This window comes from Camelus dromedarius, chromosome 1 (assembly GCF_036321535.1).
Source record: "Camelus dromedarius isolate mCamDro1 chromosome 1, mCamDro1.pat, whole genome shotgun sequence".
Taxonomy (NCBI): Eukaryota; Metazoa; Chordata; class Mammalia; order Artiodactyla; family Camelidae; genus Camelus; species Camelus dromedarius.
In genome coordinates, this window is record NC_087436.1 from 49351275 (window position 1) to 49366855 (window position 15581).

Here is a 15581-nt window from a genome sequence, read left to right on the forward strand (position 1 = left end):
AATTGGAAGACACTCCAAAGTATCTTTTACACAGGCCCCAAATCCTATGACACCACCATGTAAGGAATTTTCATTCCCATGGGAAACTCCTGGGATTAACACAGCAAGGCTATTATCTATCTTTAAGCAAGGTATGCCAAAGAATCTGTTCTTGTTCTTAAAAATGGGATATGCAAGAGTAAGAATAAATAGCATCTATAATCCTTAGTCATTTTTAAGTCGAGCATACTATCATTTTATATTTCTATGGAGAAGCTTGTCTGTATCCTTTCAGTAGACCTAACAAAGACAGTAAAAGATGATTGTGAACAAATGACAGTATGGGCTCATAATTTGTATCCCCATTGAAAGACTAAAAGGGATGGAAATAATCCCTCATCTCTTTCTCCTAGAGATACTCTTCAGAGACTCTGCTTCTAGTCTTGTGCAGTCTCTGTCAGGACACAAGGTTGAGAAAGCTTTGCCAACTCCAGTGCCGAGGCCCATTCAGGCAACTGCAGAATCACACCTTTGAGCAGAGGGTTGGAAGCATCCTGGAAAATTCCTCACTTGACCAGGTTGTAAGCCAACAATTTCCATCTCATTATGATTTTTAAAAAACCATAGTATTAATTCTTTCCCATGAATTAGCTCTCTTCTTGCCTAATACACAGATGCTCAACATTTGCTTGAGGAATGAGTATTTATTCAGTCACCACAAATTTCCCAAGTAACATGCTGGATGCTTTGTTTATGATAACTCACCTCACCCTCCCAGCAACATGTGAGATAAGCGTTTTTAGTTGTTCCCACTTTACAAATGGGGTAGCAGATTCAGAGAGGCTAAAGCTACTGTGTTGAGTAAGAACATACATAGCTTATAAGAAGGCAAGTCAGGATTCAAAACTAGATCTTAACTCGAAAAACCAGATTGTATGATGACACCCAGCTATTTAGGAGTTGATTTTGATTCGTTAGAAATAAGGAGGCAATATGGATCCTGGGGGGTGGGGAGTGGGGGAAATAGGGTGAAAAGCAGAAAGATCTAGAAGAGGGTAGGAGAGAAAGCTCACAGAGGTGAGAACATCAAGGAGGAAGAAATAACAGTCACAATGAACAGAGTGAAAAAGGGCAGGGCAAAGGAAGCAGAAATGGAAAGGCGCAGAGCAAACGGCCACAGTAAAATATTCTATAGGGCTTAGTGATAAATTTGGAAATAGGGAAATGTCAAGGATAATTCACACTGTATGAGGAAATTATTTAATCCTATATCCTGGTTTCTTCCTTAGTAAAATGGGGATAGTATCACCAACAAAAATAGAGATGATGTGAGAATTGAATAAAATAATCTCTGGAAATGCCTACTATGAGGCTTAACACAATGAAAGAACTTAGTCAATATTGGCTATTATTAGAATGGTAAATACCCTGCTATTCAATTTGAGGCAACTGTCTCTACCTTCCCATGCCTCAATTTTTTTTCTCATTTATTCTGCAACAAATAGTCTCAAAAATTTTTTCAACCAATAAAAATCTATGATTCTGTTTGAAAATGAACTATATTTTTGCAAATCTGATGAATAATTTATTGAAATATTGAAGTAAAGGTGGTGAGAATCAAGGTGGCACTATCTTCCACCTTAGTAGTAAGTAGTAGGAAACTTCTCTAGTTCACACAGCCAGATCTGTAACATAAAAACATACTCAAACACACACACACACACTCAAAATAAAACCCAGAGTCCAGAAAAATCTGTTAAAAGTCCAAAGAGGTAGATTAAAAAGTTTTGGATAATTTGTTACAAGTAGGAAAGAGTTTGAAATATCTTTTAAACGTTCATAGTTTGTAATAGAGCACTTTTTCATTGAAAACTCCTTCTTCTCATTTATAACATGTTTTCACCCTTTTAGACACTTTTCCATGTTTAAATACAGTTGCTTGGTATTTAGTTGTATGAAGACCACCACCTTACTAGTATATATTTTCCAAAATTATCACTTACCTTTTTTCACCCTTTATCATGATTGTACCAGATAAGAGGGGGATTCCCCCATGTATTGTAGATAAAGCTTCTTAAAGTAGTTCCATACAAACATACCCAGTGATTTTGAAAAGCAGTTCTATATGTAGTAGGAATGGCATATTTTCACAAATAGAAATAATAGATGAGAAACAATTTTTCAAAACCAGAGAAAATGGTGGCTCTAACCCCAATTGTCTGTTCCCATGCAGGTATGTAGTCATTTTATTAGAGATGGGTAAGTTGCCATAATAGCTTCTAAAAGAGTCTGAGTCAGCTGGGTTATGAAAGAGAGTGACACTTTTTAGAGCTTCGTCACCTTCAGTCGTTGGATACCAAAGCGCTTACTCACTTGTCCAAGTTAAAAGCTACTATTTTAAGTTCAAAGTAGAAAGCTCCTTTCGGGTGGTAATCATAGTTTAAAATAAACAATGTGGGGGGTTGGGGAAAAGCCCCCTTTAAGCATCCGCTGTTTTCCCTCCAGGCAAGTTTTACTACAATGAGTGCCTTCTTATTCTCTATCAGTATTCATGACCCAGGTCATTAAACAGTTTGTGAGATACAGACCGCCCCTTCCCCCTCTGTTACATCACTAGTGTTCAGAACTCTGGACTCGTGTGTGTAAACATTGAAGCCACGTGCGCTTGACACATGGGAAGGCATCAGGATGACCCGGAACTCCTACGCAAGAGGGAACACCCTGGCGCCAATCTTAACATCACCAAACGGGCCGTTTGTTTTCATGTGTGAGTGCCTATGTGATTCTTCAGCAGTCTTCTGAAGGAACCATATGAAAGCAGTTTATATAAAAGACCCTTCATGTGCACCTTCGTGATATTTGGAAAAATGCATCACATTAGTATTTTTTCATTTTATATTCACAGACAGTTTTACTATGGTTTGTTTAATTAATATTTAACCATTTCTACCTAAGAGGATTTAACTCATATATTAAAAGTCCAAAACTGAATGAGGGTGCACACACAAATGCTCACTCATACACGCTCTCAACGATAGTTGGAAAGAGAAAACAACCTAAAATTTCCACATTGCTTCTTGATACATGTCTGCACGTTAATCGATCGTTTTGATATAATAGAGACAACTGTGAGTCAGTCTCATCTGACTACTGAATAAATCGATGTTTACTGAATGCTTGCCACTTCAGGTAAAACAAAAGTCTAGTCAAACAAAGTTAGATTTAAGCCCTTTCTTGGCAGAACTGCATTAATTTATAACCTTTATCAAATTCTGAGCACTTTCAGCTTGTAAGCATACATGATTTACTGTCCAATAAAGGTATATAAGAAGAGGAGAAAATATTAATGTTCTAATAAAGGATAAGATCAACCCTGTGAAAGCTCAAAAGCATTCAGATATGGCACTGCCCTTAGTAGGAAAGTAATTTCACACAAACTCTCACTATTTGGGGTCTAGGGTAATTAAGATAAATACATCATCTTCAGGCCAAAACAATGAAAAGCATACAAATAAACAAATGAAAACAATTCTTTTAGCTTATAATCTCTTTTCACCATATCTTAATTCAACATATTAGAAAAGTACAATTGATAGCCGATAACCACTAAATAAGTTATATCTTTTCAAATTCAGAAGGAACTTTTACTCAGCAAGAAAGATGAAAAATGCCTATCCTCAGCTTTCATTGTGTTGGTTAAATAGGTCACTGTTTTGATAATTTCTTCTAAAAGGAACAGATTCAAACGTTAAACAGCTAAAACTTAATTTCTAAGCCTCATATATAAATAATAGATTTGGACAGATAATCTCTAAATTATTCCAGATCTAAATTTCTCTTATACAAAACATTACTTGGTGTTTGGTTTATCTCTTGGGGGAAGAAATCCTTTATTTTTAAAAGTTAAACAAATTCCTTCCATTTACAGTACCATATTTCAAAGATTCTGATCTTTCCTCTAGTATAAGATAGTGTAATTAGGAAAAAATATATTCTATGAAAGAAGAGTTCAAACAGGCCAACTTTTTAATTCACTACAAGTTCATTTTTGATGATCTAATTTCAATTCTTTGTTAGGCAAGAAGGGTTCTATTTTTGGATAATCAATGATGACATCCGTCCAAAATGACCCTAAAATGCAATACAAAAAGAACTCAAAATTTGTTCATATTATAAATATTCCAATCAGTCAGCTTACAATTAACAATGAAAAAAAGCATCAGGAAACATATACCAGATTTACACAGGATTGGATATTTAAATTCATGGTGTTTTTTTTTAAATGAGACTTTTTTTTAAAAAATGATAAATATAAATGAAAACTCTTAAAGTCAATCTGAGAAAGGAAGAACAAGTCCCTAAAAATAGATATTTAATTTAAAAAAAACCCCAACAATCCTTAATATATAATTAAAAATAGAGGAGGGTTGAGGGAGGTGTGGTGATGGGGAACTGAAAAGGGAGGTGGGGAGGGATGGGGACAGGCAGAACAGGACTGGGTATGGAGGATGATCAAATAATAATTTTGAGTATTCTGTGGTCAGAGAGTCTAGTTGGGCAAGTCAATTTATGAATTCTCTTGCATCTGAAGGTGTTTACAAATAAGAAAACACATTTTTTAAAAAAAGCATTTGTGAGGCTGGGCAGCAAGGACAAGTGCACCATAAATTACAAACAGAACCAAGGCACAATTTGCCCACATTTCCCAAAATCACACAAAAAAAGTCTGACATAACTGGTTCTGTTTTTCTGCAGGAGGAAAATGAAACATTAATCCTATATTAAGGCACAGTCTCTGAGGCTTTGGTAGGAAACCTGCATATGGGGCAGATCCTGACCTAGACATCTTGCTCTCTGGTTCATGACCTCATTGGAGCCAGACAAGGACTCCCTGACTATGAATTAAACTGTTTGATTCCTCTGCGCCCGCGCCCACGGACACACAAAGCCTGTACTCTCAGCTGTTACATAAGAGTCTCTGGAATCCCAGGATGGTGTTTGTAAATAGCACTGCCATGCGCACGGTACCCATGTGTCAAATGTTGATGTGGCCGCGTGTAATCGGAAGGCGAGAAAGTGTCAACAAGCTCCAAAGAGAAACCTCGTGTTTTTCTTTGGTCCTAAAAAAGAGCATGTGGGTGTCGAGAAATTTTCCCTAAGCGAGATTTTTTTTCCTTGTCCCACTCCCCATCCCCTCCCCAGACACCACAAAAAAAAAAAAAAATTAGTGGGAAGAGCTGGAGGAAATGACCAAGCTCCAACACATTTCTTTCCTTCTTTCAGTAGCTCCTGACCTGAGGACAGAATCAAAATTAACTGCCATGCCTAGGTAAATTTAGGGCAAGTTTTGTAACCAGAACAATGCATTCTAAATGCACGTTCTACCATTCTCATCCTAAGGCTTCTCTTTTTCTCTGTTCATTTACTTCAGTGCCTATGGGAATACTATGAGAGAGGATTCAACAACCACTAGAAGTACACTAAATAGGCAAACTGTCTGCAAAGTAACAGTCTACATCCAAATAAAATTACGGTATGATCCTTTCAGCAGAGTATCCAATGGCTGTGTCTGAGTGAACAGAAACATAATTTAGTATTTTACCTGTCTCCTTATTTTAAAGTTCACCCCCATCTACATTCATTGTATCTCTTACCATGGGTTTATTAACAGAAAGTAAGTAAACTCCATTCCTTAAGGAGGAAATTTTTACCAATATTGAAGAAAGATGACAATGTTAACAACTAAGTATTTTACCCCTAAATCTGGAAAAGTTTCCCATAATCGTCAAGATTAATTGAAGCATGACAAATTATAACAATGAAAAAATACTGATGCAGAACTGTCAGTAGTAAATTAAACTTGTTTTTGAAAATACCTTTGACTTCAACAAAATCTCATTTTTCTGTCCTTTAAAATGCCATATCCTATATCTTTTACACACCTGATAAAAATGTTTTTAAATTATATATTAGTTGATGTCTATAAAATTTCCTACTTGAAAAGAATCACATTTAAGAGTAAGCAGGTTAAGTTTCAAAATACTGAAAATTTAGCTCCCAAAGTTAACCAAATGTTCTTTCCAATTTTGATCTCTAATAGAAACACATAATTAAATCATAGTCATTTTTACAGGTAAGCTATTAGCAAAATGTCTACTTCGTTTTCTGCCAATGTTTTCCTTCACTCTATAATACAGTAGAGAATTCCAAAATTAAATTACAATTTTAAAAATTTCAATTTTATATACCGTAACTTCATAACAGAAAAAAAAAATAACCATTTAGGTGGCTGGATAGGAATAAAGATAGATTAAATCTAGAATGCAAAGTTTAAAATAAGTGCTTTTACTGAAATGGACCTGCTCCTCTTTTTAATTAAAAAAAAAATTTATGTGGTATTTTTAGGATGGAAGATTTGTTCTTCTCACATGTCTTTTATTTTTCCAGTTTTACTGAGAAATAACTGACATACATCACTGTGTGGTCTTCCCTCATGTTTGAAAGGTATCCACATATAGTATTTTTCCTTTTTTCAGTTAAGTTTGATACATGAACATATGAATAAGTGAAGAAGTGTTTCAATAACTGAATTCACTTTTTAAGATGCTCACTTTAATTTCATGAACTATCAAGCACTTTATTTGCAGAAGTGGTTTCTTGTTCTGACGTATGCAGTAAAACAAAAAGCTAATAATCATCCAAACTAATTAGTGGGTGTCCAAAAGTAATCCTTTTAATGCAAAAATCATGAAAGGTTATAAAAGAGCTGACAAAACTTTACAGCCAATGGCAAATATGAAAATTCTATAACTTCAAAGTAAGAGACTTCAAACAAAAATGGGAAAAGTGCTGAAAGAACAAACAAATTAAAAAATAAATTAATAGGAACAAGACAGTATGCCAGGGATGGAATCTGGGTGTGGTATCATTGTATTATTTTCAGATTCTGGTGCTTTACTTTAGAATCAGCACAACCAATAATTAAGGTTTTTTTTTAATGGGTGCCCTTGTTTCTCAATGCAGACAGGAAAGAAAAACAGGAGAAATAACTCGCAGGTGGACCTCTATCCTCTGACCTTCACTAATATTAAGCTTTTTTCCCTTTACATTGCAAGACACAAAATATATCAATTTGAGGAGAAATATGACAATAAAACCCATCTTGAAAGTTGGGTGAATAGTTTCCATTAGTGTAACTGGAGCACAGAAACTCAGTTTAATATTCTATCAAGAAAATAAGTGACTTGATAAGGCAGGTTTTAGCGATGGCTAATGAGGCATGACAAAAGTAATTAAAATAATCATTTGTGACATCTACAAATTTGTGGCAAATCTCAAAATAGTCAAAGTAGTAAATGAAAAGCATCATTTCTATGGCATACCTTCATGGGAGAGCTGTGTTCTATGTCTGACTGTGGGCAATTCTGCTCTCTGCAGAGAACAGTCCATCAAGCAAAAATTCACAGCCTGCTGTTTTTCTTTTGAATATAGTGTATCTTTCATAGTAATTATTTATAAAAAAGCAAAGCTAAAAATATAAACAAATCAAAATATCCCTACTTTGTTTGAAAAGGCTTACAAGTTTTAGAAGTGCATTAAAAAAAGCAAAGATGGAAAACTACACTCAAATTCAGTGAACGACTTTCTGATATGATGGAGATACTACTATAAAAATCTGTTGTCAGCTGAGGTGGTTCAAAAAGTGTTACAAGAAACAAAAGATAAAAAACAAGTAAGCTACTGATTTCTCCCGTAAGCAAGACCAGACCTATATTTTACCTTATTGCTTTGCATAACAATCACTACATCAATTTCTTGATGGGTTACAGGTTCTAACAGAAGTGTCTAACTTGGGCATGGCTGTCACCAATATACAATAAACCTACAAGTAATGCTATAATCATACTCTCAAAAGGTGGAATTCTGGGTCATTTCTGTAGCTATTCCTTGGGAAAGTAATGATTACAGCAACTACATGAAGCTAAGACATGTCCTTACTGAGTACAATAACACATTATACATTATTAAAACGGAAGGCTTCAAGATCATTGGCTCTCCCCTACTCTGTCACTAGTCATGGTGCCAAGCTATGGGATCCAACTGGCAGCAACCCAGTATTCTCATCAGAATAAAAGGGAGCGAAGTACTGCTCAACAAGAAGAATGTTTGGTATCTAGAAATACAGTTAGAAATTCAAATAAAACCAACCCCAATTAATTCACCCTGTGTGTCCAAAATTATACATCCTAATTGCATAGAGGCTAGTCCTAAAAATCTGCATCCTCTTACCATTAATAGTCTGTAAAAAAAATTCTGCTGGTGCTTCTAAAGACTGTAGCTATGTGTAGCAAAACTGGAGGACCATCAACATTCTGACCCTAACTTTTTCCCACTTTATCTTCGCATCACAGAGACTGCTGCAGACCAATTTCTTTCTTAACTCTATTTTACATCTATATTGTTAATAATGTTGCTATGAATATTCAGGTACAAGTTTCTGTGTAGACAACTGTAAGCATTTTAAGTCTCCTTTTATGACTTTCCCCACATAGCCTAGATTGTAGCTACACTTTTATCATTAATGATAATGAGGTGGTATGCATAATGGTTAAAAGACTGGTTCTTGAGACAGACTGCCTAAATTCAAATCTTAGCTAAGCCATGTCCTGGCTGTGTGAACTTGGGCAAGTTATTTAATATCACTGTGTTTTAATTTCCTTGCCAGAGACGGGGATAATAATAATACCTACTTCTAGAGTTGTGATGAGAAATGACATAACTTACAATATCATGAAACATTAAAATGACTTAAAATATTTTTAATGCAGAGGTCATTTTAAGCAAAAAATAATTTTTGAGTATACAAAAACCTATATCCTGATGCACATTTTGATAAGGCATGGTAGTACAATCACATAATTAATGAAGTAGAACTAAAACTTTTCTGTTTTCAGGAGAAAAGGCTTAAAATGATCTAATCATGTGGTAAAGATACAGAACTGAATATACACATACACAAATGTACAGGTCAGACTGGGGAGATCTGAATAAGATTGGTAGACTGCGTCAATGTCTGTCTCCTGATTGTGACATGATACTATAGTTTTGCAAAATGTTACCACTGGGGAAAACTGGGCTGAATGTACATGGCTAGTTATTTCATACAACTGTACATGAATCTACAACCAACTCAATAAAATTTCAATGAAAAATAGGTTATCCCAATATAAATTTGTTAAAAATCATTAAACTGTATGCTTACACAAGACCACTTTTATGGGACAACTGCTGTAGCCAGTAGAAGTTACATTTAAGGAAAAAGCACCATCCTTACTACCATCATTGCTAGCACCAACTGTTTACATTATTTTTCTCTGATGCACTGAGAATAGATTACACATTTTCTAATTTAATGGCATTTTTTTCTAATTCTATGTCATTCATTAAGGCAAACTGCCCCATGCTCTTATTGAGAGTAATTAACTTATAACATTGTGTAAATTTAAGGCATACAATGTGATGATTTGTTATAGGTATATATTGGGAAATTATTACTACAATAAGGTTAGTTACATCCATGACCTCATAGAGTTATGACTTCGTGTGTGTGGTGAAAATACTCTTAGCAACTTTCAAATATATAACACAGTATTGCTAATTATAGTCACCCTGCTATGCATTACAACCCAGAACTCACGCTTTTTATAACTGGAAGTCTGTACCCTTTGACCACTTTTACCTCCACCCTGGACCTCCAGTTTAGTAAATCTTGACTGAATAGTACACCAGATTCTATTAGACTGAAAGGACATAGAAATCAGTACCTTCCTTTCAACAGACATAAATATAATTTGAAAGAAACATTTATAGTATTTTTAGTGAATAAACCAGTTTATTTTATGTCTTAAATTATCCTTCAAAAACACCTCATCCCAATTTACTTATCTTACTTAATTCTCAGATTATTTGGAGCTTGATTTCAACTCAGTTTGAGGAACAACCCTTACTAAGCATGAAATATCCAAATTCTTAAAACTGCAGGTAGGTTGACATCAGCACTGAAATTATTTTTACACAAAATATTGAAAATCCACTTACTATCTATTTATACTTGTTAAAGCCTGGCGCATTTAACTGCATTTCCTGACGAATGGAGAAAGCATAAGCCAAAGCTGACAGGACTTTGTTTTGGAATGGGCAACCAAAATTCATTTTACTGAGAAAAGATTATATATCTACCTTACATCAGGGATTTTCTGCAATGTACAACCTAGGGTCAAAATAATGCTGGAAATAAGCAGATATATACAAGTCTTCTTGGCTTGCAGTCACAGTGATTCAAGGTCTCCTGCTCTACCCTCTCCTCTTCCAGAACTCTTCTCTCCTACTACATACCAAACCAACAGATGTACTATATAACCTCCTTAAATAATGTCACAGTACTCACGGAGTTTTGGCAGTGACTCAAAAATAGAAATTGGAGATTTAGACCAAGTAAATACTGTATATTTGGCAAAATCATTTGTGGCTGTGTTCTTCAGCACAGTGTCTAAGATAACCACCAGCTCTACTTGGCAACCCGACTCTCCCACAGTTTAGACTCCAATTGTAAAGCTGGCTTGTGAGATGTCTTCCTGCTACTGGCTTCAGTGCCACTACTCCTCCTAAGGACTACTGTGCAATGGTGTCATCATAGTGCAGAAAATGTTATTTCAGTGAACCAACACGGACAGTTAGCTGGTCCAAAGTTTTAACCTGTCCCCATGACAGGAAACAATTACAGTAGAACAGTCTACATGCTTGTTAACGAAACAAAGAAGACTCCCTCTCGTAATTTCAGACAGCTCAGTAAGACTATTAAATTCTACTAAACAACAGCAACGTCAACGACAAGGACAACAACTGAACTTGCAGCAGAAGCAAGTAGAGCATAAAAAAGCACATCTAACATTTTCTAAGTATTAGACATTCTAGATGTCAAACATCCACAGCTTTTGAGAACGTTTTATTTCAAGGTCATTTCTTAAGAATTCATAAAAGTTTACTAACTTGGATTTGGGGTAGAATGAAAAATAGAGTTTCTGCCAGGTGTGTCTGTGAATCATAAGAAGAACTTCTTAATGAGATCAGCAAATAAGGAAATACACTTCAATAGTGACATGTGACTTACAACACTGTGTATGGGTGGAGCCTAGGGGAAATTGATAGAGACATTTTAACTCCAACAAGTGAAACCAAAACATTAACTCCAGTCTTTGTTACCCAATACAAGCCCAGTGCCCAAACAGGACTTGGGAAGTCTGTCATAATAACTCCCGGGCAGGTGCATTTCACTTGTTCTGGAAGTGATGTTGACCTGCCAAAGTAAGTCCAAATGCCATTGAATCAAAAATCATATCAATCCTTCTGGATCCTGGCATGGACCAGCACAATGCCAGATCTAATTAGAGCCTTAAGAAGAGTTTGTTAAACATGTGAATTTAAACAATCAAGAGACTTTCCTCATTCCAAGTTCACTTCTCACTAGCCATCAGTTCAGTAAGAAAATAAGCAAAACAATATTGTAGTCTAAGAAATACTGTCCAGTTATTGTCCACTGTCACTCACTCCCCTAAAAATTCAATTACCCAAGACAGTTCAAGCCATGAAATTTTTGGAGAATCCAGGTAGTACTATCACAAACATGGTCAATGAAGAGCTGAGGTTATATTTTTTTATTGTAAACTATTTCATACTGATTCAAATAATTTCTTTTCTAATAAAGGAGAAAGTGGTGCTTACTCAGATTGGTGAATAATATGCACATCTCCTGCTTATAATCATTGAAGCCACTCATACAATATTAATCAGCAACTATTTTCAGAATACAAACAGAATGCATAAAATAAGAGTCTAAATTAAATGACAGAAAAGAGCAAGCTTTCATGGTCACAATCAAAATTTTTAAACAATGTAGTGTTCTTTTTTATCAATGTAAGTAGGAAATATTATACCTATTATTTGTTGAATAGCCTGAAAACAGTTGTATATACAACATTTGAAAAGTTTCCCCCCAAAAGTTAGATACTACTGCAAGCAAAAGGAATTATTTTAAATTTTGAATTGCTAGAATAATTAATCATAGTTTTCTCAACAAATAGTAAGCATTAATGCTAAGCTCTTATTTTCTTTATTATTTTAGGACAAATAAAAACTAACCAAATGAGCTGTTTCTATTCCATAGAGAAGAGTAATGTGTCTCCCTTGTAATCATGTGAAATAACCTTTAGTGTCAATAATTAAAGTAAATGTAACTGCTTTCCCAGAGATCAAAATAGAAAGAGTTACAAAGTGAACACAGAACAAGCAGTTTTGGAATTCTGATTTATGGAGTAATGTCCATTATTGTGCTTTCCCCTCTGCCCATCTTTTAATCAAACACATGCCTTCAAAACTTAAGTTTGACTTTCCAATCCTCCACTAATACTTCTCTGCTTAATATATTTAAAAAATCAGTATGTATTGTGTTGAAATTTATATTCTACTTTAAACCCATTATGAAACACACATGTAAACAGGGAAAAGACTATAATTCCCCTCCAGTACTTCAACTTTTCATTAAAATGCAAATATAATGATTTCATTAGCCAGGCAACAATACCCACAGTCTTAAACCAAACCAAACCCAGTATCTTTTCTATGTACATTACAACTACCCCTAAGATACTATCTTACTCTTATGTTGGACCATTTATTGGCAAATATTTTTGGATCTGGGTTTGTCATTATTATCCCTGATTGGAGAGAGAAAAGCACAATGTGAGTTGAGATTTTAAATTTAGGATGTGACAAGTATAAAAATATCTCAATACATTTAAGCAAGCAACTGGAAAATGACCCTTCTTCAATTCCTAAACATCCACGAAGGGGGTGGGGGGCCAGGGGAACTCACTCAATGCAATTAAAAGTCTTTCATGAGGGCAACCCCCAGTAAATTTCACTTATATTTCACACTCGACCTTCCCAGAAGTCTACCCAGGCCATACTTTATTTTGTCATAGGTAGAAAACTCTCCATAGAAACTGTTAGCTTAATTATCACTAGACAAGCAGTCTCAATGAAAAACATTCAGCAAGACTCGAGTGTGTGTGTGAAGAACGCGGCGGAAGACCAGGAGAAAAGGGACACACAGAACTGCAGAGAGATGAAAGACTCAAGAAAAGAGAAGAGCCAAGAGAGAAGAGAAATTGGGAAAGGACTGTTAGAAATCTGCTCTCTACTTCTCCGTTTCTTCGCTGGGATTGGGTTTCATTTCTCTGGGCGCCCCTGACCTTGCAGTCTTCCAACTCTCCACGCTCCCCCTCCTCCCGCCCGCCCCCTCCCCCGGCCTGCGCCTGCCTTTGTGTCTGCCTGTCACTTACCGGGGAACCCGACGAAGCTGATTCGGGAGACGCACAAAGCCAGGACACAGACTTGCCCACAAATTCTCCTACACGCATTCCCCAGGCTGGAAGGTACAGCTAGCCCATGGCAGAGCTGATGTACCTGGAGAAAAGTGGGTTCGGGTCTTGTTGGGGGAACCAGAGAAACTATTCTTTCCTCTCTCGCTCAGCACCGCTAACAAAACGCGCGGACTTCAGGAAAAACAAAACCCCAGTGAGTGGACTCCAGTTCCACTCGGCGTGACACTCGCGGAGCGCACCCCCGGGAAAGGGGGCACGGGGCAGAAAGGGGCGGACGCAAACGCACATCCAAACCCAGACCCCCAGCGGAGAAAAGGGTCGAAAACCACCCCGTCAGTGTTCTTTCCGGGGTGGGTGAGGACAGACCAGAGGCTCGTTCGCCTTCCACGAAGGAAGAGGGGGTGGGGAAGATTCAAGGGAAAAGTCTTGCCCCCCAAAGCTGAACTATTTTAGAAAGGAAAGCAGAGAAAAATCACTTTCCTGGGGATAAAAGGCCGGGAAAGCGGTCGGCCGGACTCACAAAGGTAAGTTTTCTGGGTGAGGAAGACACGAGCATTAGCGGGAGAGAGAAGCGAACACAGAACTACAGGTTTAAAGTGGGGGGGGGGGGGGGAATTAAAACTATATTTGTCAGCCATGTTGAAGAGGCTCCAGTAATTTGTGAAGCTTCCCTCTTCCCTCTTGGTATTTGTGGGTGACACTGCAGGCTTTGCTCCCCAGTCCCCGCAAGCCCGAGAGAAAGCGAAGGGGAGAGGAAAGTGGGAGTTCCGCGGCATAAGAGAAGCGCTCTGACCTCGTTCTCGTCCCTCAGCCTTGCAGCAATCCAGCAGTTGCAGTCGGGTCTCCTTTCTAACAAATCCTAAAGGGCAGCCATCTTGCTTCCTTCTGCTTCTCTACGAAAGCAGCCTAGCCTCGGCATCAATATTCATAAGGCAGTTTGACGTCTGTTCTCATCACTCGGCGGGGCCGGCGTCTCGGGGCGGCCGCGGCGAGGGGGCGGACGTGACTCGCATGCGAGCCGGGCCTGGGCGCGCGGCGCTCGCGAGGAGGCGGCGGGGCCGCCCGAGCTCTCGCCGCTGCCGCTGCCGCCGCTCTCCTCCTCCGCCTCCTCCACCCGCTTCCTCCCCCTCCTCCTCTCCCTCCTCCACCGCCCCGCCGCCTCCTCCCACTCCGCCCGGCCGCCGCCTCCTCCGCCCCGGCCTCTGCCGCCACCTCCCCGGGGCCCTCGGCCCCGGGTCCCGGGGAGTCGGCCCCCCGCCCCGGGCTTCCCGCACCAAAGCCGGCGGCACCTGGGGCCGAAGCAGGGGGCGCGCGGTCGAGGCCGGGGCCGGGGAGCAAGCGGACGGAGCGGTGCGCCCGGAGGAGCGCGAGGCGGGCGAACGCTGGGGAAAGTCCGGCCCCTGGACGCCGCCGCTAGACCCCGGGGCACCCCCCGGATCCTCAGGTCTCCACCCGCGAGACACGCACGAAGGGGGAGGTGGCGTGGGTGCCTGGCACGAGGATGCGAGACCCCAGCTGAACCCTTGAAACTTTGTTACCGCACCCCACCGCCCCCTTAGAGTAGGTGCGCACCCCCCCGCCGCCCTCGCACCCGCCCCGACTCCCAGGTCCTGACAGGTACCCCCTCACACGCCCTTAAGCGCACCCGTCTCCGCCCGCGCGGGCCCGCACCGCACCCCCTGGTAGGTCCACCAGCCCCGCCTCACCTCGCCCCCGCTTTGGCATCCTCTCCACGCGGCCGCTTTAATCTCACTCAGCAGAAGCACTCCCCAGTTTCGCGGAGGGCATGCCCTTAGTGCTTTAGGGGCCTGTAGTTTTAAAGACTCGACAAATTGGGAAATTGACCGAGGCCCGCTTCTCCCCGCCCCGGCACACCTTCTGTTTACTTTGGCCACGTGGGCTGGGAAGGCGAGGGATTCACGCAGATCCAGGCGGACTTTCTCACCGGTGATTCTACTTCTCGCTAGATTAGGTTGTAATCTAACAAACCTGCACTTTCAAATGCTTACGTTTACTCCCGTAAGAGCCTTTATTTTTGAAAAAAATTCCCAGCCTTATAATTAAGTAATGAAGAAATCGACCGGTAAAGAACTAAACTCCGAATGACGGACACTCGATTTTCCCTGAAGTTCGGAATTCTATAACCGCTGGCATCCATTG

The 15581-nt window shown here is 39.1% G+C and overlaps 1 protein-coding gene across 3 annotated transcripts in view; it reads right to left on the minus strand.

Moving 5' to 3' along the window:
• TET2 (tet methylcytosine dioxygenase 2) overlaps nt 1-15206 on the minus strand; it is a 121924-nt gene extending 106718 nt beyond the window's left edge. The window contains exon 1 of one of the 3 annotated variants that reach the window (XM_031468340.2): nt 15128-15206. The gene's annotated coding sequence lies outside the window, so the exon portion shown is untranslated. Of the gene's footprint in view, nt 1-13379; nt 13513-14214; nt 14359-15127 lie in introns of those variants that run through there. The other 2 variants (XM_010980659.3, XM_031468326.2) reach the window with 2 other exon arrangements.
• Between the last annotated feature and the right edge of the window lie 375 nt (nt 15207-15581).